The sequence below is a fragment of the Lontra canadensis genome, unplaced genomic scaffold (genome assembly GCF_010015895.1).
Source record: "Lontra canadensis isolate GAN:19392208 unplaced genomic scaffold, GSC_riverotter_1.0 scaffold9, whole genome shotgun sequence".
NCBI lineage: Eukaryota > Metazoa > Chordata > Mammalia > Carnivora > Mustelidae > Lontra > Lontra canadensis.
The window spans coordinates 1655314-1678984 of NW_022631003.1; the positions used below are offsets into that span (position 1 = coordinate 1655314).

Sequence of the window (23671 nt, forward strand, 5' to 3'; positions counted from 1 at the left end):
AGATAGATAGATAGATAGAGGGATTCATGATATGATTTTCAAATGAGGTAAGGATGATCTTTAAGAGAAATTGTTACAGGATTTTTGTCCCCTTAGTGCCCAGGCTCTTGGTCGCCCCACTTTGAAGAATGAATTTGAAGAGGTAGACTAGATGAAGAGTGGTGTACAGCAAAGCACCAGATAGAGGTTTAGTCAAAGGAACTGGGCTCAGAGAGGATCATTTTCACAAGATCAGTCATTCATTCAATAAGAAGTGTATTGTGAATGTAGGGTCCAGAATTTATCCAGACTCTTAAGTCAGCATTTTTTTTTTTTTAACCAGACAACACTGACAAATTCAGTAGTATAATCCAATTTATATTCATTATAATAACTAGAAATGTGTATTTTAATGTAAATATTACTAGTAGCATTGAAATCAATGTTTAATTGTATGGATCAGGTTAAAAAAAAGTTCTACAGCTCTTCCATAGGAATGTTTATGTAAGAATGTGACAGACACTAGCAGTATGATTTTTCTTTTTGAATGAAAGCATTATGTAGAAAAGATGCAATTATATAGAAAATATTTATTTTTTGAAATCATAGGTATTTTGAAGTAGTTTTAGCTGCAGTAGGAATTGGCTTTGATTTCTGATGGCTAAAGCAGAAGTTTTATGATTTTTGCCTTGAGCTTTTGGAGGTAGTGATCTGGGAAAGGATAATGGATCAGAAAGTCATTAGGACTAGATCATCAGGCTTCCAAAAACAATTTGATGATGATGTAGTCTAAAGAATATTATTAATAATAATAATATTAATAAAGAATAATAATAGGAGATATAGGTACTTTCTTTGGGTTTCCTAGCACCTGACACTCTTTCATATGCTTAGAGAATTTTTCGCCATGTACTTCTCCCCTGCCCACCACCACCACCTAGTTTTATTGGGATAAAGTTGACACTTGGCATTGTGTAAGTTTAAGATGTATAACATAACAATTTGATATATGAATATGGTGTGCAGTGATTACCATGATAAGTTTAGTTCATGCCCACCACTTCACATAGTTGTATTTTTTTCTTGAAGTGAGAATTTTTAAGATCTACTCTGTTAACAACTATCATATATGAAATATAGTTATCATTAACTACAGTCACCATGTACATTACATCCCCAGAACACACTTATTTTATAACTGGAACTTTGTACCTTTTAACTACCTTTGCCCATTTCTACCAGCCCTCAGTCCCCACCTATGGCAACCACCAATCTGTATCCATGAATTGTTTTTTTTTCTTATATTCCACCTACAAATGAGATCATACAACATTTGTCTTTCTGGCTTATTTCATTTAGCATAATGCCTTCAAGTTTCATCCATGTAGTCAAAAAGGGTAGGATTTCCTTCTTTTTATGGCTGAATAATACTTCATATATGTGTGTATACACACACACACACACATATATACATATATATACATACGTGTGTGTATGTGTGTGTATGTGTGTGTGTGTATATATACACACACACATATATATATGTGTGTGTGTATATATATATATATATAAAACATTTTCTTTATCCACTCATCTGTATATGGTCAGTGAGGTTATTTTCATTTCTTGGCTATTGTGAATAATGCTGCGATGAACATGAGGGTGGAGATGTCTCTTCAAGATAGTGATTTCACTTCTGGCAGATATATACCCAGAAGTTAAATTTCTGGGTCATAGGGTAGTTCTGTTTTTAATTTTTTGAGAAACCTCCATACTGTTTTCCATAGTGGCTACACCAGTTTGCCTTTAGTGCCCAAAGATTCCCTTTTCTCTACATCCTCACTAATACTTGTTATCTCTTATCTTTTTGATAATAGCCATTCTAACAGGTCTTAATTGATTTGGTTTTGATTTGCATTTCCCTGATGCTTAGTAGTGTTGAGTACCTTTCTTGTATCTGTTAGTCATTTGAATATTTTCTTAGAAAAATGTCAGTTTGAGACCTTTGCCCATTTTTACATTGGATTATTTGGGGTTTCTTTTTGCTATTGAGCAATAAGAGTTTCTTATGTTTTTTTAGCCCCTTATCAGATATGTGATTTGCAAATACTTTTTCCCATTCCATCATTTGCCTTTCATTTTGTTAGCTGTTTCATTTGCTGTGCAGAAGCTTTTTAGTGTAATGTAGTTCCATGTTTGTATTTCTGCTTTTGTTGCTTGTCTCACCATGTATCTCAGGGGAAAGCAGAGCCTATGTGCCCTACAGAAGCTACAAAAATACTGGCTTTTTGGGCTTTCCTCTGGTCAAGCAATAACTGCCTTCTCTGGACCTAGCAAGTCTGCTGTGCCCAACTAGCATCATCATGGAGCGTTTGTGATCAGAGAAGCATTCGTATCGGAGAGCTGTATTTGTTTCCTAATTTGTTTTTTTTCTTATATTCCACCTACAAATGAGATTATACAACATTTGTCTTTCTGGCTTATTTCAACAAACAAATGAGCACAAATTTAGTAAGTTAAAACAGCACAAATTTATTATCTTTTCCAGAAGTCAGAAGTCTGAAATTGGTTTTACTAAGCTAAAATCAGGGTGTCAACTGTGAAGTTCCTATTTCTTCTGACTTTTCTAAGGGAGAACCCGTTTCCTTGTCTTTTCCAGCTTCTGGAGTCCACTGCATTCCGTGGCTCGTGGCCCCTTCCTCCCATCTCTATGCCAGTAGTTTGTCATCCCCAAATCACTTTCTCACCCTTGCATTCTGCCTCCTTCTTTTAAGGACTGTTGTGGTTATGTTTGGGGCCACCGAATGATCCAAGATAATCTTCCCATCTCAAGATTCCTAGCTTAATCACATCCGTAAAGCAAAGCCTTTTTGCAGTATAAGGCAACGTAGTCACAGATTTCAGAGATTTGGATGTGGATGTCTTTGAGAAACCGTTATTCTGCCTACCACAAAAATCCTTTCTGTGGCTCACCAAAAGCAGTAATATTTATTTCCTAGGGGCTGCAGTGATTTAGATCCTAGTGGGACATCTGGAGTCCAGTGCAAGCTATAAATTCAGTGGCATTCAGTGTTCTGTGACAATAGTATGTTCATTTGATGGGTCTTGGTGTTTAATGTTTTGGTGTGGTCCCAGTTACTCCGAAGCCTCTGGTTTTTTGTTTTTGTTTGTTTGTTTGTTTTTTGTTTTCTCAAGCCTCTAGTGTTTGTTTGTTTTTTTCTTTCCAAGCCAGCTGCCCCAGGTTCTAGGTTTTTTTGGTGCTTCTATGAGTTACTGTGTACTCTTTACATACAGTCTTTGTTTAAGTTAACTAGACCTCTGACTGTATGAGAGAGAGAGACTGAATAGAGAGTATGAGTGAGATAGATGATATTTAAAGATGGAAGGGCTAGGCAATACAACAGCAACAAAACAACCCTTCCAAAACAACAAACAACAAACAAAAACAATTAAGGGAGTTTCCAGCTTCCAGCTGTTAGAAAGTCTAATCACTGATTTATTGAATAAATGTAGTAGAGATTAATCAGTTATTTTTTTAAAGTTTCATTTTTATTTTATTTTGAGAGAGAGAGAGCGTGAGTGGAACGGGGAGAGGAAGAGGGGAGAGGAAACTTCCTGCTGAATAGGGAGCCCGATGAGCTCAGTCTCAGGACACTGAAATCATGGTCTGAGCCAAAATCAAGAGTCCCACGCTTAACCCACTGAGCCACCCAGGTGCCCCTGGTTATTTTTAATCTTTAAAGATTTTCATCTAAAATAAATATTTTAAATGACTCCTAGATATTAAGGAGTCTGTCTAGTTAAATCAAAGTATCAAAACTCATTACATGTAATATACCTTGTACTGAAGTAATTGATACATTATAAAATCAGTTGATCAGTCTCTCTCTACACATGTACACACACACACACACACACACACACACATTCAGATCTATGTTACATAAACATTTACAAAGTTCGTATGATTCAATTTGTGTCCATTTCTTATTGTGGTGGTGACCACAGAGCTTGTTTTATCCTTCTTTTCGTCATATATCCCTTCTGGAAGAGGTAAGAAAGGTCAACTAATTTAGTTTACCCAGGGAAGCCTGCTTAGTATCTGCCTTTGGTTCTTTTCCTCCCTTTTATTGTCCTGAGCCATTCCTTGCTATTCCAGTACTGAAAACAACAGGAGACTATAAATACCATGTGTCACTGTGTCCTTTTGCTCTAAAAAGAACTACCTCTAAAGCTTGCAAATGTGACCAGAAGGTAGAAGAAAAAAAGAAAGAAAGGAAGAAAGAAAGAAAGAAAGAAAGAAAGAAAGAGAGAAAGAAAGAAAGAGACAGAGAGAGGGAGGGAGGGACATTAATAGATATTTGACTTTCATTCTAGAAATCAGATTAAAAGCAAAACAAAACAAAACACAGAACTGTTCATTGCTAGTTAGCTCTTGCTAATGGGACATAGAACACAGGTAAAATGGATGTTAATCAAGATCAGCTGGCTCAAATTTATTTTATAAACAAGGAAACTGAGGCTTAGATAGCTTAAATAACAGCTCAGGATCAAGACATATTTAACAGCTTCATTGTTTGATTGTATTTGTATGATTTCTTAAGCTGCCTTTGAAAATAAAAGTGCTCAGTTTATTAAATATGTTAGGTAACCAAAAAGAAATCCTTTTCTAATATTAGTACTTTTCTAATAATAATCTTAGATGTTAGTATTATATCCTAAAACTTCCTTCTTTTGAAAATTATATTAAAGATAGCACTAGAGGGGCATCTGAGTGGCTCAGTTGGTTAATAAGCAACTGCCTTTGGCTCAGGTCGTGATCTTGGGGTCCTGGGATGGAGACCCCGTGATGGGCTTCCTGCTCAGTGGAGAGTCTGCTTCTACCTCTCCCTCTGTCCCTTCTTCCTCCCTTTAATTAATTATTTAAAACTAATAAATAACCATATCAAACTTTCATTTACTTATTGTATTTCTTGAATAATTTTATTGCAGCCAATATTGAAGTTTCAGAAATCAAGATTTGCTTATACTTCACATACATTGAAGAATATTAATAGATATTTCATCTTAAAATATCATAAGGTGAATTTAAGATGTTACTAAACCCTCAAATCATTTCCTAGGTATAAAAAAAAATACATGAATAATTTTTATTTTGTTGTTAGTAGCACATATATGGCCACAAGAGGGCAATCTATGAAAATAATTGAAATGGCAAGGAAAGCAGCATTTAGTAAGTGGACAGTTGTTAGGTACCTCTGATCACGAATTTAGCATCATTGTCAGTCTATTATAACGGGGTTCCATTTTTAACTATATAGTATTTAATTTTATTCATGACAAAATAGCTCTACATTTTCCTTTAGGTTGTGCTGTTTATAGTTATACAATAGATACATCCCATGTGTGACACTGGAAGAAGATTACATTCTTATAGTAATGATATCTTAGAAAAACAATTGTACTGAACTGTTAGTACTGTACTAGGAGAGCGGCAGTGATCAAAATAACTTTCATTTGTAAAGACTGTCTTGGATTTTGTAGACTCTTGTCTAATCACTGATAAGGCCATTTCCTGCTTTGAAGCACATCTCCTGAGACTTAACAGGAAAAAAAAGGGATCTCTTATGGATTAAAAGCCATTTTGATAAGTATTAGATTGATTATTAATTTCATCTGTATCCCTGTGACTCAAGGTAATGTTGCATAAGAATGATTACTCTTCACAGGATCAAAGAGGAAAAAGGGTTTAGAGGATAAAGAATAGTTTTAGCATACTGAGTTCTTCAAAAATCTCTGCCCACGCTAACTTCCCACCCCAGCAGTCCTCAAAATAATACATATCATCTAAAATGTACATTCACTTTTGTTCTTAGGAAAATAATGCTATAGAGTCTTCCAATTGAATTTCTGGAAGCAGGTGTTCTTTATGATAGCATCACCTTAATTCCTGCCAAGAACATAATGTTCAGTGCACAATTCCATTTTTATTAATTTAATTATTGTGTTCAGTACTCTGCCCATTCTACCAGACATACTGCAGAGTGACTCAAACAGCTCAAAAGAGAAATTCTATTTATATCCAACATTATGTTTATTTGGTTACATCCCTTAATTTTTAAGATTATATAATTTTGGAATTTAATAAAGATATAATAATAGCAAATTTGTTACAGAATTATATTTTTGGTGTGTCTCAGACCATGTATAGATTTACTTTGAGATTTTTTAAGTTGAATCACAATATATTAGTAGAAAATATCCCTTTGATGTGCAACGGAAAAAGCTTGAAAATAGTTTTTTTCTTTTAGAGAATAATTCTTTCAGGTAACTTTAAAGTTCTTTTTTTTGTTTGTTTGTTTTGTTTTGGTTTGGTTTTTTATTAATTTTTTAAATTTCTTTTCAGCGTAACAGTATTCATTGTTTTTGCACCACACCCAGTACTCCATGCAATACGTGCCCTCCTTAATACCCACCACCTGGCTCCCCCAACCTCCCACCCCCGGCTGCTTCAAACCCCTCCAATTGTTTTTCAGAGTCCATAGTCTCTCATGGTTCACCTCCCCTTCCAATTTCCCTTAGCTCCCTCTCCTCTCCATCTCCCCATGTCCTCCATGTTATTTGTTATGCTCCACAAATAAGTGAAACAATATGATAATTGACTCTCTCTGCTTCACTTATTTCACTCAGCATAATCTCTTCCAGTCCCGTCCATGTTGCTACAAAAGTTGGGTAGTCATCCTTTCTGATGGAGGCATAATACTCCATAGTGTATATGGACCACATCTTCCTTATCCATTCGTCCGTTGAAGGGCATCTTGGTTCTTTCCACAGTTTGCCGACCGTGGCCATTGCTGCTATAAACATTGGGGTACAGATGGCCCTTCTTTTCACTACATCTGTATCTTTGGGGTAAATACCCAGTAGTGCAATTGCAGGGTCATAGGGAAGCTCTATTTTTAATTTCTTGAGGAATCTCCACACTGTTCTCCAAAGTGGCTGCACCAACTTGCATTCCCACCAACAGTGTAAGAGAGTTCCCCTTTCTCCACATCCTCTCCAACACATGTTGTTTCCTGTCTTGCTAATTTTGGCCATTCTAACTGGTGTAAAGTTCTTTTTGACCTAAGAGGCATCCTCTCCAGTACCTTTAGTGTTCTTGTAATAGGTAGGATATATAAATTACATTTACAAACTTGGTATAAATGATAGCAGCATGAGTTCATGTTCAAACTTAGAAAAGGAGTAACTGAAACTAACTTTACATATTCTACTCTGGAAACTAGACATTTCTGTCAACTAAGTAAGGCTCTGGGATTGGGGTTTTTTTAATGAAATCTGATAATGATTGCTAGTGAGAATGGTTTCTTCCTCTTTCTGTGACTTTGCATCATATTTCTGTCACAGACACTGAAGCTATAGTGCAAGTAGAATTATGGGGTATAAAAGTAGAAGAGAGAAAAATCAGGAAATAGCAATAATGCTTAGGAAGATGCCTGCAGAATGATGGAAATAACATTAAATGAATTCAGCAGATCTTTTTTTTAAGTACTTACGATATTAGTTGTTTTCAAATCTAAATACAGATATCTAAATACACTGTTCTTAAGAATGTTCCCAGATACATGTTGTTATAGCTAGTTTACAGCATTAGAAACCATGACTTGAAAAGTTAAGTACCTTGCCCAGGAACACACAATAGCCATTACGCAAAGGATCAGAGCCAAGATTCAACTCATGCCTTCTGAGTCCAAGTCCAGTGTGTGTGTTTTGTGTGTGTGTGTGTGTGTGTGTGTGTGTCTGTGTCTGTGTATGTGTTTGTGTGTATTTTGTTGTGGTTTGTTTGCTCGTTTTGCTCTTATGAGAATTCCTAGTGGAAATCACTAAACTACCAGAATACTAGAGATCAGCAAATTTCCTGAATATTCGTAGTGCCAAACAGAAAGAAGAGGAAGAAGGAGAAAGGATGCAAAGAATGGAAAAATAGAGTAAAAAGCAAGAAAGAGGGATACAATTTGCCAGGACTGGAAATGGAGAGGTTTTGATTTGGTATCTGAGAGGCACCAAAGCATAACTGAGAAGTAGAAGCCACTTTTCCCCACATATGCTCTTACTCATCTGCATTCTACCTTAAGCCCTGTTCTACCCACGAGCTGCCCGTTCTTGTGGTCTGTGCATAAGCTGTGTCTCACTCAGACACCAGAGGTGATATGGGGCTTGCTCTCAGGTGTTACTGCTATGTTTATTCAACTTTGGCCAAATTTCTAAAGCTTTTTCAAGCTTCTTTTCAGGCCAGTTTCTTTTCTTTTTTTTTTTTTTTTTTCCTCCCTTCCCTCCTTCCCTCCCTCCTTTCCTGCCTGCCTTCCTACTTTACTTCCTTCCTTCCTTCTAAACAGAGATTTTTTGCTAAGCCTGGCGAAGGAACTAAGGAAGATCATGTCATGACACTGTACCGATGACACCGGCGTTTGGTTTTGACACACAGCCTCCAGATCTTTCCTGTCACACTGAGTTTTCCTGCCTTCTTGGAGCGCTGTCCAAAGAGACTTCGAATTTTAATAATGAATCTGAGCACTGTATCTGAAGTCAAGCATGATTTTTCTCATTTAGATTTCATGTTTTGGGATGTAAATGTAAGCTTTGAATTACCCATTCACAGCTTTGTTCCAGTGCTTAGGACATGTCCATGCAAACTGACTGTATTACAGACAACCTTGACATATCAGCATTACTGAGACATAAGGTTAGGCCCCAACCATGATCTGGATCAGCAGTTAGGCATGTAGGTTATTTACAGTTCTCATGAGCTGAACAGATGCATTCTGCTATCCCAGAAGCCTCCCACTCTTTATGTAGAACATAATTTTATATATACATATATATATATACATATGTATATGTATATATTCATATCGATATATATTTTGTATATATAATATGTAGGGTTTTTTCCCTTAGAAAACTGAAATATGCCATTTTATTTATTTTAGTGATAGTAGTGACATATCCCATACTGTCATAAATAAATTTTTATTTAAACAACCATATTTTTTAGCTAAGTAAGTCCTCCTATGGCTCAGGACAACTCTTTGCAAGTTGATGGTGAGCATGAAATTGAATTCTAGTACTAATTCAGAGAGTAAAACTGATTATTTTATTATATCATAGCATTATCTCATAGCATTATTACCTCTATGCTTTAACAAACTGGCTTAATTTCATTCTATATGAAATTTGCCAATTATTAGCATTTTAACAGACTAAGTTATTCTGAAATGTCTTTTACTAGCATAGTTAATTACATTATGATCTAACTTCCTTCACTTTTCAGTTGATATCGTATTTAACATATTGAAAGATTTTTCCATTTATATAACTTGTAACTTGGAAGTTGTCAAAATTCTGAGAAAGCCTAGAACTAGTAAAGGACTGTGTCATTGTCTTAATTCTGATTGCTGTCTAAGGTAAAATTTGGAGAGGAAATTCCTTAAGACATTTTGTCATCACCCTTATCATAATTAGATACTGTATATAAGATCATGACCTGGGACAAATGCTAAACCAATGTATAGATTCTAGGATTTGGTCTGGCTATGAACCTGTGAAATTAATAATTAAGAAAGGGGATATAAAGTAATGAGCATGCTTCTACTCTGTATTTTTCTGGATTTGCAAGTTTGATTATGATTGTCATATGATTGTCATCTACCCTAGGAAGATTGTATTTTAGTGTTTATTGAAGGAAGATCCATTTTTCCAAAACACCTGTCTCTTTCATTTCGCTGGTTCTTTACTGTTCACTATTTCACATGGAATCTTTTCCCTTGGTAAGGAGAAGATATATTAATTGTGAACCAATTAGTAAGGAATAATATGACAAGTGTTTTACTATAAAGGATTGGTGGCATAATGTTCTGATCAAGAAAATAGTGAAAACTGTTTCTTTGTGGTGTATGTGTGTGTGTGTTTTCTTTTTTGCAAAGCTATTTGAGTAATGTCCTGATCAAGAAAATAGTGAAAACTGTTTCTTTGTGGTGTGTGTGTGTGTTTTTTCTTTTTTGCAAAGCTATTTGAGTAATATCTCAAATGTAGCTGTGTTGTTTACAGGAGATAAAAGAGTACTGAGTAAAATTGGCCTTTTTAAATCCCAATATCACAGTCTTACTTTCATCACATCTTAGGTGGAAAATGATGTGGTTAACACTTCTCTCTTCAAAATAGACTCCAGACTCAAAAACATAGTATCTTTAGCTAACACATAACAATTTCATTTCCACAAAAAAATTTTCTGGTGTCCTGATTTATCTAACTTAAATTTTAATTGTTAAAATATCTTTGTAAAAGTGCTTTTAACTAACATGTATGACGTAACACATGCTCTCTGGCCTCGTGTCTATGGTTCTTCACAACCATAACTATTCTAATTAGGAATTTTTCTAATTAAACATTAAGTATTGTTTTAACACTTTTTTTCTTAGCATAGAAGATATAGTTAGGAGTACGGGTCTTTTCTCTCATAAGGCTTATAAACTCAATTTATAGGATAAAGAAACAAAAATGTAGATTTTTCTGTCACATTTTATGATGCAGTCATCAAGTATCTTTTTTTAAAATTTTTTAATTTTTTATTTTTTATAAACATATAATATATTTTTATCAGTCATCAGTATCTTAGAACTAAAGGTGAGTAAGCCATTATCCATGCTCTTTAAGAGAACTGATGGTGAACTGAGGAGATTAAATTGCAAATAATTCTCATGTAAGAAATATAGATATAAGCCTTCTAATAAAACTATAGACAGAAAGATCGGGGACTGTATGAGAAGGAGAAATTATACACTATAAGAATAAGTAATTTTATATTTATAGTAATACTGAATGAATAATTACAGCAGAGTAATTCATACAAGAATTGGTTGCAATTATGACAAGCAGAGTTATTTAGGATGCAGGGTTTCCTTTCCTCTCTCCCATTTTACACACATAGAGTAGGCTTTGGCCTACTTCTAATCTAAGTGGAAAAACCTAAAGCCACCCAACCATGTTTTAGGGTTTTTCTCCTTCCCTAATCACTTCTGATTATTATCAGCTTAAGCAAAATTAGAAAAATCAGTTCCTTAGCTTCTGCAATTTGTTTTGACCAGATGTTATGTTTCTGTCATCACCAAAAATACAGTGTATTGTCTATAATTTGGAAGTAAAAAGTGAATATGCATTTTAGGGCCTCCTACCCATGCAAGTCTATAATTCTATTATGCAAACTAGCTTGTTTAAAGTGAGCCTTTTCACGGACTTCCAGGGAATGGTGTTGTCACTCTAGCTTGTGTATGTTAACCAACGTTTATTCACTCAACAAATATTCATTGATTGTGACTTAATGTGAGGCTCTGTTCTAAGCACTGAGATTACAACAATAAGCAAAACAAAATTCCCTGCCATTACATAATTTACAAGGAAAAAATGAGTTAGTTTCATATTATGTCAGGTTTTTTGGTATCAGATTTGTATAAGAAAAGATCCAGATACATATCTAGATCATCAGGACATTTGTTCTTCTTTGGAATGTCTGTTTTTAGAAACTGTACCCACATGCCCATAGGATGCAATTGTGGAAATACTGCATATGCAATCTGAAAACAGATTGTAGTGGGAGTTTTACATTGCATATGTAAGTTACTCTGACATCTTTGCAGATCACTTAACTGCTCACATTTGTAAACATCTTTTGGCCTTAGACAGAAAAATTAATGTCTCAATTCTGTACAGTAGATGGATGAAGTTAATGACATATCATTTTAGATCATTAAAATTGCCTAAGATACTCATTATTTTAATGAACATTTATAAATACGAATTTGTATTGCTCATGACACTCCTTTTTATCTACTCTTTTTTAAAAAATATTTTATTTATTTATTTGACAGAGAGAGATCACAAGTAGGCAGAGAAGCAGGCAGGCAGAGAGGGGGAAGCAGGCTCCCGGCTGAGCAGAGAGCCCGACATGGGGCTTGATCCCAGGACCCTGAGATCATGACATGAGCTGAAAGCAGAGGCTTAACCCACTGAGCCACCCAGGCACCCCTTTATCTACTCTTTTAAATTCGTGCTGTACATTTTGAGCATCTCTGTTTTCACTATTTTGAATATCTCCTGAAAGTCTCACATCTCTAAATAAGCTGGAATATTCCTCTTGAGGGACCCCACAAGATTGCTTTCCTATTCACACTTCTACTTCGTGCCAGGAAGGCTTATCTTCTATTTGATTAAAATAGATTGATATTGCAACTGTAAGTTCATTATCATGTCTGCTCTTCATTGTAACTTCTGTCTTTCCCAAGGTGGTTGTGGAAGAGCATACTATCTTGCTTTTCTTTTCTCTCTTTTTTTTAAAAACTTTTAAATGCATCTTTTTTTTTTTTTTACCCCCTTACCTTAGAGTTACTGTGTTCCCAAAATGGATAAACTTTACTGAATGTGTGTATTCTTAATTACACTAAACTTAATTTTCTTCTAGACTATAAAACTTCTCACTTTCTTTATAATTTATTTAATATTATTGCTATGAAGGGGGGCGAAACAATGCATTGACAACCTGGGCACATTTTATTAAGGTCCATTTCCCCCAGACTTTCCTTGACTGCTGCAAATGCCAGTTATTTTTAATTCTGAACTGATTTATTTTTAAGTTTTTTAAGCTTTAAGCTGTGTTTTTAAGCCATGTTTACCAAGTTCCCTGGGACTGTGTCAAAATGCCTCAAGGGTAACTTCAGCAGGCTCTAAACAAGGACTCTGATTCTGTTACCTCTGACTCAAAGAAAGAAATTCTGCTTTTATATGTCTTATATCTTGGGCTCCCACATATAATTTCATTTAAAATATATTCTGCTTATGGTTACCAGCAAGGAGGAGGGTGAGGAGGGGATAGGTGAAGTAGGTAATGGAATTAAAGAGTAAACTTATCAAGATGAGCATTGAGTAATGTGTTGAATTGTTGTACACCTGAAACTAATATAACATTGTATGTTAATTATACTGGAATTAAAATTAAAAACTTAATAAAATAAAATATATTCTGTTTAGAAAAAAAACTTTATCACTGGGTTATATCTACACTTTACTCAAAGAATCTATACTGTATCCCTTACCATTGACATCTAGCACTCCCAGATTGTTAGGGGTATTGGCATTGAGCTATGTATCAAATTACAGGCAGGTGTTGTTTATTATTATAATTCCATCCTGACCTTCCATTGAAGTCAGAATGGGAAAACAATCAAGTGACTGAACATCATCATCATGAATATCATCTGGTGACTTCATTGATCACCAAAACGGATTTGGGTGACCTGGTTGATCAGGAAAATTCCACCTCCTTTTTCAGTCTGCCTGGTTTGCTGTCCAAGTTCTCAACTTGGACGAAGAGGCTGCTGTCTCCAGATAAAAGCCTCTTGCTTCAGGCAGGAGCCCGAGTGGGCTGCTCCATTAGTGAAACACCTATGCTACCATAATGCTTACTGGCCCTCCTTTTAGCTTCTTTTTCTGGTCTTTCTTCATTTCTCTGGACTATTTAATATTAGGGTACTGGAGAGTTCAGTCATTAGACTTGTCTTCTCTTTGAATATTTACTCCCCTAAGTCTATACACTGAAGACGCTCAGATTTATAATTCTTGCCAGGACTTTCCACTGAAATCCAAGCTCTTAGATCCAAACACCTACTTGAAATCTCCATGTGAATGTCTAATAGATATCTAAAACTCAACATGTTGAAAATTGAGTTTTGGATCTTCCTTCTAAACCTGATCCAACCATAGTCTTCCCTAACTCAGTTATGGCAACTTCCATTGTGTAGATAAAATTCTTGAAGTTATGCTTGTCTCTCACTTCCAAATCTACCTTCAGAATTGTTTTAGAGTCCAGCCATGTCTCATTGCCTTTATCCTATCCACCTTTGTCTGAGCCACCATTAGCTTTCACCTGAGTAGTGTCCTAGCTCATTTCCCTTATACCACTCTAACCTCCCCTCCCCAGGCCTCGTTTGTTTTTGTATTTTAATTTTATTTATTTATTTTTTAAATTCCAATATAATAGTTGTACAACATAGTGATTCAGTAATTCTATACATTACTCAGTGCTCATCATGTTTAGTGTACTCTTAATCCCCTTGATCTGTTTCACCCATCCATCACCTACCTCTCTTCTCCTCTGGCAATTACCCGTTTGTTCTTTATATTTAAGAGTCTGTTTTTTTTGTTTTTTTTTGTTTTGTTTTGTTTTTTTGGTCTCTTGTTTTCTTTCTTTCTTCTTCTTCTTTTTTTTTTTTTTTGCTTTGTTTCTTAAATTTTACATCTGAGTGAAATCATGTGGTATTTAGCTTTCTCTGACTTATTTACTTAGTATAATATTCTCTGTATCCGCTTATGTTGTTGCAAATGGAAAGATTTCATTCTTTTTTATGGTTGTATAGTATTCATTGTATATATTATCACGTCTTCTTTATCCATTCATTTATCAATGGACACTGAGTTGTTTTTTTTTCCCATATCTTGGCTATTGTAAATAATGAAAAGATGTTCAACATCAATCTTCATCAGGAAAATGCAGATCAAAACCACAATGAGATATCACCTCAAACTCATCATGATGGCTAGAATAAAACACACAAGAAACAACAAGTATTGGTGAGAATATGGAGAAGGAGGAACCCTCATGCTGCTGGTGGGAATGAAAACTGATACAGCCACTGTGGAAAACAGTAGGGAGGTTCCTCAAAAAATTTAAAATAGAGCTACCCTATGATTCAGTAACTCCACTACTGGATATTTACCCATGCTTTACTCTTAACCCAGAAGCCAGAATAATTTTTTTTTAAATGTTAGTCAATCACTTAATCATGTCTCTCTTACCTTCAAGGCCTTCCAAAGCCTCCCAAACCTGCTTCCTTGTCTTATTCAGAATAAAAGCCAATGCCTAGTTAATGCCCTATAACATCCACCTTACTCTGGCTTCATGTTCTCACTCTGACTTCATCATCTAGAACTTCTGTGCTCATGTACCCTCCTTATTCTTTAGTTACACTCTGAGCGTGCTACTACCTTACCACCTTCGTATTTCTTCTTTGTTCTACCCAGTACCCTCTTCCTTTGATACCCACATGGCTCATTTCCTCACTTCAAGTCTATTTCTGTTCAAATGTTACTTTCTTATGGAGGCCTTTAAATATCTCTAAAAAAATTCAGTTCTGTTTACTCCACTGGAAGATAAGCTCCATGAGGAAAAGACTTTTTTTTTTTCCTGTTTCGTTCACAGTAGAATCCTCAGCAGTTCAAATAGCTATAAGAATTCAATACACACACATACACACATATATATCTTTGAATAAATAAATGGCCTTTCCTTAAGTTCTTTCCTTTAATATCTAAATAACATATCTACTTTACTATGGGTATCTTGGAGCCCATACGATGTCTGAAGATGTAAAAGGGGATTTTAAATTTGCCTGCCATTTGCACCAGACTTGTTGCTTCTGATTCATGCTGTGGGCTTAGTTCCAATTACCTTAGATACTCTTGGTTCCACTGCTACCAGAATCTGTCCTCTGCTTGAACATGCTTAACTCATGCAGGGAGGCATCCCCATCACCTTCCTTCCCTAAGGTGTCATGAATGTAGCTTTTTATGGGTAATTTTAAGATGATTAAAGGTATTACATGACCAGAAAGAAAATAGGTTAAAACCATTAATAGGCGTAATAGTTAATAAAGCTTATTGGCCATTCTCTGCCTCAAATTATGCCTTTCTTGCTCTTGTGTGAAACTTCAGATATTTGTTCATATCTTTACAGTTCTTTGTAAAGAAAGAACTTTGATAGTTATCGAAGTATAAAACTTGGTACATTACAATTTATAGATTATAAAAACTATTCAGTAGTTTAGACCCATTACTGCATCCATTTTGGATCCAGAGGACAAATTTGAACCATATAAATTTTTAATGCTCAGAGCTCTCATAAATAATTTTTTTCTTTGATACATAAGTTATGGATTTAGTTGTGAGATATTTAACCTTTGATATGTTTGTTTTATCCTCTTTCAATAAAGAAGCCTTTCTTTTTCCATCTCTCTAATCAAGTTATCTTTACTGCTGAGCAGTTTTCTTTTTAACTGGTTAGCTTTGTTTTGTTAGTAGCCATAATGAAAATTAAATTTTGTATGTTGAATATTAAGCTTTAATGACCAGTTATTTTACTTTGTATATTTATAACGTGTTTGCCATTTATTCCACTGGGAGAAACACTAAAGTTGCCAGAAAAAACATTTTAACATTTGAATTGCAAAAATAAGGAAGCTCTTACTCAAATTTCTTATAATAGAAAATTTTTTTGGCATTCCCAAGAAGGAAATAACAGATTTCTTTAATATCTTGCAGTATATATATCAAGTGAAGATATTAACTGGCCCCATTCATTGTTCAGTGACATATATATCTTATATATGTGTGTGTGTGTGTGTGTGTATATCTGTATATATATAATCATATATATTAAAAAATACATAAATATCTACAAATCAGGCCATATCCAGGTGGAGATTCAAAGGATGAGGAAAAAAACTAATGTTTATATTTTATGGTATTTGTTTGAACTGCTTTTGTTTTTTAAGATTTTATATATTTATTTGAGAAAGAGAGAAAGAGACAGGGCAGAGGGAGAGAAGCAGACTCTCCAGTTCCCTGCTTAGCAGGGAGTCCCGACTGGGGACTTCCATGACCCTTTTTACTCAAAAGAAGCAGGGTGATGCTCTTCACAATCTTTAAAAAAAAAAAAAAAAAAAGATTTAACAGTCTTTGTATTTTAATTTTTTAATAATATATATGCAGGGCTTTATATTAATTAAAGATGACTTTAAAAGATAATTATTTGTTTCTAAAATTTATTCTTATTTATTTTAAAAATTCTATTATATTAACCTACAGTGCTATATTAGTTTCATATATATAGTGAATTGTTGTATCCCTTGTGCTTAGTGCAAAACTTAGAATATTATAGGCACTCAATTCATAATTATTGAATTAATGAATTGCATGGTCCAATTGAAAGAAGTTTGGCAGGTCATTGTTATCAATAAGAGTGCTATGGGCATCAAAAGCAGAATTTTAGAATATGAAAACTTCTCCAGGTTATTGAGAAATAATATATTGTTGATTAAATTTTAGTTTTCTTGGCTATACCTTTTATATTTAATAACCATCATCTGAAACTAATGATTACCTACATTAATTTATTCAGTAACTAATTATTAACAACTTTATGCCAAATATTGTCCTAAGCACTGGGAATGAATGCAACAGTTAATAAAACAAAAAATATATTCCCTTATAAAATGAATAAATATCATTTTTCACATATAGTACAATGGAAAAAATCAAGGTAAGGGAATGAAGTGTTGCAGCATAAGAGCCAGGGCATACTTTTTACATTCTCTTCAGATAAAGACCTTCAGAAGTGCTAACATTTAGGCAAACCCTTAGTAACTGATGGAGAAAACCATAGCAGCAGTTGCAAATACCAGGAAGAGAACAATGCTTACTATGGGATTTGAAATCACAACTAAATAATCCTTCTTCCCTTGCTTTAGTGCCTGTTCCCCCTCCGCTGCTCTACTTTTTCCCAGCACTTATCCCCTTCTGACATCCAATATAGTTTACTTATTGTGTTGGTTTCTGCACTTCTTCCTACTGCAGTGAAAACTCTACAAAGAAGAGTGTCTGTCTATTGTGTTCACCAGTGTATCCTAAATGCCTAAAATAGCATCCAACTCACAGTTGGTACTCAGTAGATCTTCACTGTGCCATATGAAATGATATTTGGGAGACTGCAGGATTGTGTGGCAGCGAACAGTATGTAGGGGTGCAGTGGCATGAAGTGAGGACAGAGTGCCAGGATCAATAACTGGAGGACTTTTCTAAGACATGGAAGAAGCTTTATATTTTCTCCAAAGTGTGATAGGAAGCTTCTGGAGGCCTGAGAGTAAGAGCATGGAATGGCCTGATTTACATATTTGAAGATCTTATAGGCTGTTGTGTGGAGAACCATTCACATTTTCAGCAGCTCCTAATTGTGTGGACAAGCATGCCAATGTGCTAATAACTCACCTGTTGGAGAGCTTGGTAAGGGCCACAACTGAAGTATAGACTAATTGTGTGAGGATAGAAAGATTCTGGTCTGGAGTTGGATTTTGAATATGAACTTGGATCTCTTTGACACTAGATCCCATGTACTACTGAGTTGGTGCTTTAATAATACAATCAAAATTCAAAGAATTATCCAGTTCCTTGCATCTAATCAGTTTAATTAAATTAATATTTATTTTGCATGACTGGGGCTGCTAATGTGTATAATGCTGTCGAAGGCACCATAATCATGTTACTGATTATGGGCCATTTTATATTAAAGCAAAGCATTTATAATAAGAATGTCTGTCTTTGTTATGAAATGTTAATATTTATGTTCCTTTCATTTATTTATGTGTGGTGAATGTCAACTACAAGGCAGATAAATCGAAGAAATTAATGTATGCCCATAATTTATCATGATAAATACACTCTTAATCCTGTGTCTGCATGGCCTTGTAATCAACAAGCTGAAAAACTGTGACTTGGTCATAGCCATTTAGATATCTACAGTTTCACCTAGGAGGTTGTAGTGATCCAGGACATAATCATAACTTTTAATAATTCACTAGTACTCACATTCATTTAAAATGAAGTTTTGCTAAGATTATTCCCTAGCTGTTGTTTAAACTTTTCATTCCTTATTTAGTTATTGGACTGAAGACTGTACTGATAACACATACCTGGTCACAGCACCTGGCCTTAAAAGAGAGAAGGAACATTAAAAATGGAATTTAATGCAGAAAAGGTGAAAAGAGAAGCTTCTCAAAGAAGAAATACTAGCCGGTGGCTTTGAGGAAAAGAATACAGCAGATCAGTGTTTCTAGATCTTGTTCACATTATAGCACAGATAGGAAATCATAATATTTTTACATTACATGAATGTAGACAGAGGAGGATGCTTAAGCCTCGTATAGAGGACTTCAGGGGCTGTGGAAGTCCCAGGATCTGACGAGTCACCCTGAAGCTGAGAGACTGCTGTCTCAGTACACCTATAATCTGTTTGCAACACACTGGCTGGGAAGCTCTGTCCTACTTAGTTTAGAATGATTCATGGTATGACCAAGAAAAGCAGGACAGTTTTATCTTTCTTACATACAGTTTGATTATAGTAAAAAAAAAAAAAAAGAATTCCATCATATCAGCTATCCCTTAATCCTGTTTGCACATTGAAAAAAAAAAAATCCTGGGGCGATTTAGAAAAATGCTACTTTGGCATCCTTAAACTAATTAAATAAAAAAATCACTAGTGGTGAGGCCCAAACATTGGTATTTAAAGCACCATAGGGGATACTACGGTGCAGAATATTATACTGTACTAGACGATCGCTAGTGTCTTCTGTGTCTCTAATCAGCTAGGATTTTAAGTGATGTTAGAAGATAGTCTCTAGCAAACCAAGTTTGGGGAGGCCGGTGAATATTTGGATGCTGTACAGGGACAATTAAGGAACACCCACAAAAGAGACTGTCTCAGAAAAGAGTGCAAGACACTGCTCATGATCCCTAAAAAGATCCCCATAGACTCAAAATTGCCAGGAAGCTTCCCTTTCTCCTTGTGACAAAATTCAAGTGGAAGTATCAGTCTCAGACTTTGAGGTGAGAGAAAAAGAGATAAGGAGAGGGACAAACATATGTGAGGTTGTAAGGAAAGGAACTTCAGTATAAAACGACCCACTGTTAATCTGCTGCAAATGAGTGAGCAGGCAGTGAAGAGAGGCCTCAGCAGACGGGAGAAAGGTTTATTGGACTGCTGTGAAAAGAATATGGGGGTGATGGGGGCCCAGGCAGTATGGAGGGCGCTGTTAAGGTTGAGGATGGCAAGTGGCTGGGGCATCAATTATCTGATCAGTTTGTAGCAGAGAAGCTGGACAATTGGATTAATACAACTATTTACTGAATGGGTCAAACAAAAATATATAAAGAAATACGGTGAACGTATTGGCAAGGCAATGAATTATACAATAGACCGCGGATTCTTAGTTGGGCATAGAGAGAGTGAAAATAGGAATTCGCTGATAGATTGGGACAAAACTTGGTCAGATATTTATTTTCATGATGCCCAAGAAAAAAGTATAGTGAATGAAAAAAGAGGACATGAGAATGGGAGAAAGGGGAGTCATGTTCCCTTCTCTCCAGGTGTTAGGACTCCCATTAGAGTAATACTTCTGGCCTAACTTGTACTTCCCTGGGAAGAAAGGGCTTCCTTCATAGATGAGTTTGATAGAATGAACTGGACATGTGTAACTCATCCCTTCTATCCCTTCTGTTACCAATCTGTGAAACTGCCTCCTCCAGAGAGCATGCATTCTAAACTGCTTTCTCTCATGATGTAAAAACTCTAGATTCTAACAACCCACCCATTCATAGCCAAATTTATCCCTTTAATTGAGAGAGTTAAAATCAACTGATTTGTTTGCATAGACAAGCTCTGTTCTTTAGTATAGGTATGTTTTAATATTCTGTCTCTCTTTTACATGACAGTTTCATACCATTTCCTCACATCAAACATTCAATACTCCCTCCCCTAACCCGACTGTTAGCTGATGTCTCAGCTTCCTCAGTTCCTGAGCACTTATGTAAACTCCCAGCACAATGATTACCAGCAAGGGAATCCACATGCTCTGCCTTACCACCTGTTCCAAAGATGGTGTTCCCTTCTCTCTAAAGTCAGTGTCTTCCTTCATAGATTCTATCTCCTTTCACCAACTGAAGCACACTGCTCCAGAAATTCATCCCTTTCCAGCCTACATCATAATTTTTCACCTCATACTAGCCTCTCTCCCTTAAGCACAACTTGTTCTTATTTCTCTCCCTCCTTTCCTTATTAGCTACCACCCCATTTCTTTGGTTCTTTTTGCAACAATATGCTTTGAAAGTATTATATAAACACACTTGTCTCCAGTTCTTCTGTTTCATTGTAAATTTATACCAGTGAGGCTTTTCATGTGCCATGCATTCCCCTTCCTTTCCAGCCCTGGTCCTGGACACCAAGAGTTTGATGTTCTGGAAGAACCATATTGTCATTTATGAACTCCTTTTCAAGGAGGGAATCATGGTGGCCAAGAAGGACATCCACACACCTAAAACCCCTGACCTGTTAGAAAAGAATGTGTCCAATCTTCATGTCACGAAGGTCACGCAGTTTCTTGAATCATGGGGTCCATAAAGGAACAGCTTGCTTGGGCATTTCTACTGGGAGTTTACCAAGAAGGTATCCAGTATCTCCATGATTACCTCCACCTGCCACTGGAGATTGTGCCTGCCACTCTGCGCCACAGCCATCCTGACACTGGCAAGCCACAGCCCAAAGGTGTGGAAGGATCGCAGCCTGTAAGAATCACACGAGGGGAAGCTGACAGAGACACCTACGGATCAAGCCCTGTGCCCCTTGGTGCGAACAAGAGAGCCAAGGCTGGGGCTGTGTTGGTAACCAAATTCCGGTTAGAGGAGGATTTGGTCATAGATGTGATTAGCCACTTCAGTAAAGTTGGAGGAGATTGTTTTTGTCTTGGATAAATCCATAGCCAGGGGCGGGGGAAGGCTTTTCTCCCAACCACCTGCTAAAACCAACCTCCACATTGCTAAATCTAGTGGCCAGTGTTCAGTCCTTGTCTTAATTGATCTCTTAGCAGCATTTGATACAGATGATCCCTCTTGCCTACTTGATTCGTGTCAATCTCTGGACTTCCAGGGCACATCCCTCTCTTGGTGTCTCCCCACCCCGCTTCACTGATTTGTTCCTACTCATTCTCCTTTGCTGGCTCAGGACTCCTATTTTGGAGTGCACCAAGGCTTGGGTTTGGACCACTTCTCTTGTCTATTTGTATTCACTTCCTGATGACTTCATTCCAGTTTTTTGGTTTTCTGTCTGCATGCTAATGTGGTCTCTAGATTTGTATATCCAACTGCCAACATGACATCTCTGTTTAGATGACTAATAGAAACCTCAAACTCAACATGCGCAAAATTGAGCGATTGAATTTTTCCCAAACCTGCTTCTTTCATAGCCTTCTCCATCTCATCTAGTGGCAATTTCATCCTTTCACTGCTCAGGCCAAAGACCTTGTAGTTGTTCTGGATTACTTTTTGTCTTTCACAACCCACATCTGATTCATCAGGAAAATCTGAATACTTCCACAGAATTAGAATAGTTCATCAGATAGACAATCATCAAAGAATTCCTTGACATATGAAATCAATTAGGAATTTATTAATTCCCTTTTCATATTCTGTACGGAATTAAAATCAGTGGCAGATAAAGCAGTAGCAAGATGTAATTTTGATTTATAGGGGGTTTTGTAATCAGGTAGACCTGGTTTCAAGTGATACCACTTTTCTCTTTGTCTAAGTGTGATTTTAGACAAGTTATATTTTTCTTAAGACTTTGTTTCCTTATATGTAACCGAGGAATAAATACCTCCTTCAGAGAGTTTTATAAAAGGCAACTCTGGCTTCCCTGTAATATCATTCGGTAGATAGCAACTGTTGAGCCCTTGTTCGTGCTCTTAATGAAAATAAAACAGGATAGTGATTGGCTTTGTCTTTCAAATGAAATTCTTGAAAAAAATAAAATTCAGGAAAAATAAAATACTTGCTACCATGGCAACTGAGGCAGTAGACAGCTTAAAGAATAAGAAAAGATTGTCTCAAGATTGCTTCAGTCTGCTTCACGGTTTTCACTCATATTGCCTTTGTTTTTGTAATCTTGTAATCTTTCTAATCTTAAACATGGGATTGTGAGTGGAGTGTCCATCCATATAAATTGTTTTTTTTTTAATGTTCTATTATCCAGGATAGCTGTGATAACATTATCCTAAAAGCTCTTGCACAGAATTGATCACCATCATGCTTCTTCTCTTCCTGTTATCCTGTCAGTTAAACCTGTATCTTCTGAGATGGTAGAAACAAAGTATATAAGATAAAGTGAACTATATGAAAGCACTAGGACATCTGCTTTGTTTGTTGGAACATACCTTTCTTCTTTCTCTTTAATGTGGTATTTCTCCCAATACTCTCTGAATGTGTGATGGAGAGAAGTTTACCTGTATGTGCATTTGAATGGTGGATGCTGTAAGTTTACAGAGTTACTTTTTAAATCTATTTTTAAAACTGCTATTTTTTTTAATCTATTTACTAAACTACTAGGCAGCAGCATTATTTAATACAAACAATATGGGTTGGTAGTTAGAATATATGGATTTATACATTCTCTTTTTTTGTTCATTTATTCACCAACAACTTGACTATTCTTAAAAAAAAATATTTATTTATTTGAGAGAGAGAGTGAGAGAGAGCATGAACAGGGGGAGGAACAGAGGGAGAGGGATGAGTAGACTCCATGCTAAGCATGGAGCACAACGTGGGGCTCAACCCCATGACCCTGAGATCATGACCTGAACCAAAATCAAGAGTCAGACGCTTAACTGACTGAGTCAGCCAGGAGTCCCTTTGCCAATGACTTGGCCGTTAACATACCAAGCAATGCACTCAGCGCAAACTTTGAATGTTTAGTGTTATCACTTAT

General features: G+C 35.9%; 1 protein-coding gene and 1 pseudogene across 15 annotated transcripts in view; both read left to right on the forward strand.

The window, feature by feature from the left end:
* PPFIA2 (PTPRF interacting protein alpha 2) overlaps window positions 1-23671 on the forward strand; it is a 483812-nt gene that overhangs the window by 128286 nt on the left and 331855 nt on the right. The gene's annotated exons all lie outside the window — the stretch shown is intronic.
* Window positions 21098-21663, forward strand: LOC116866359 (annotated as a pseudogene).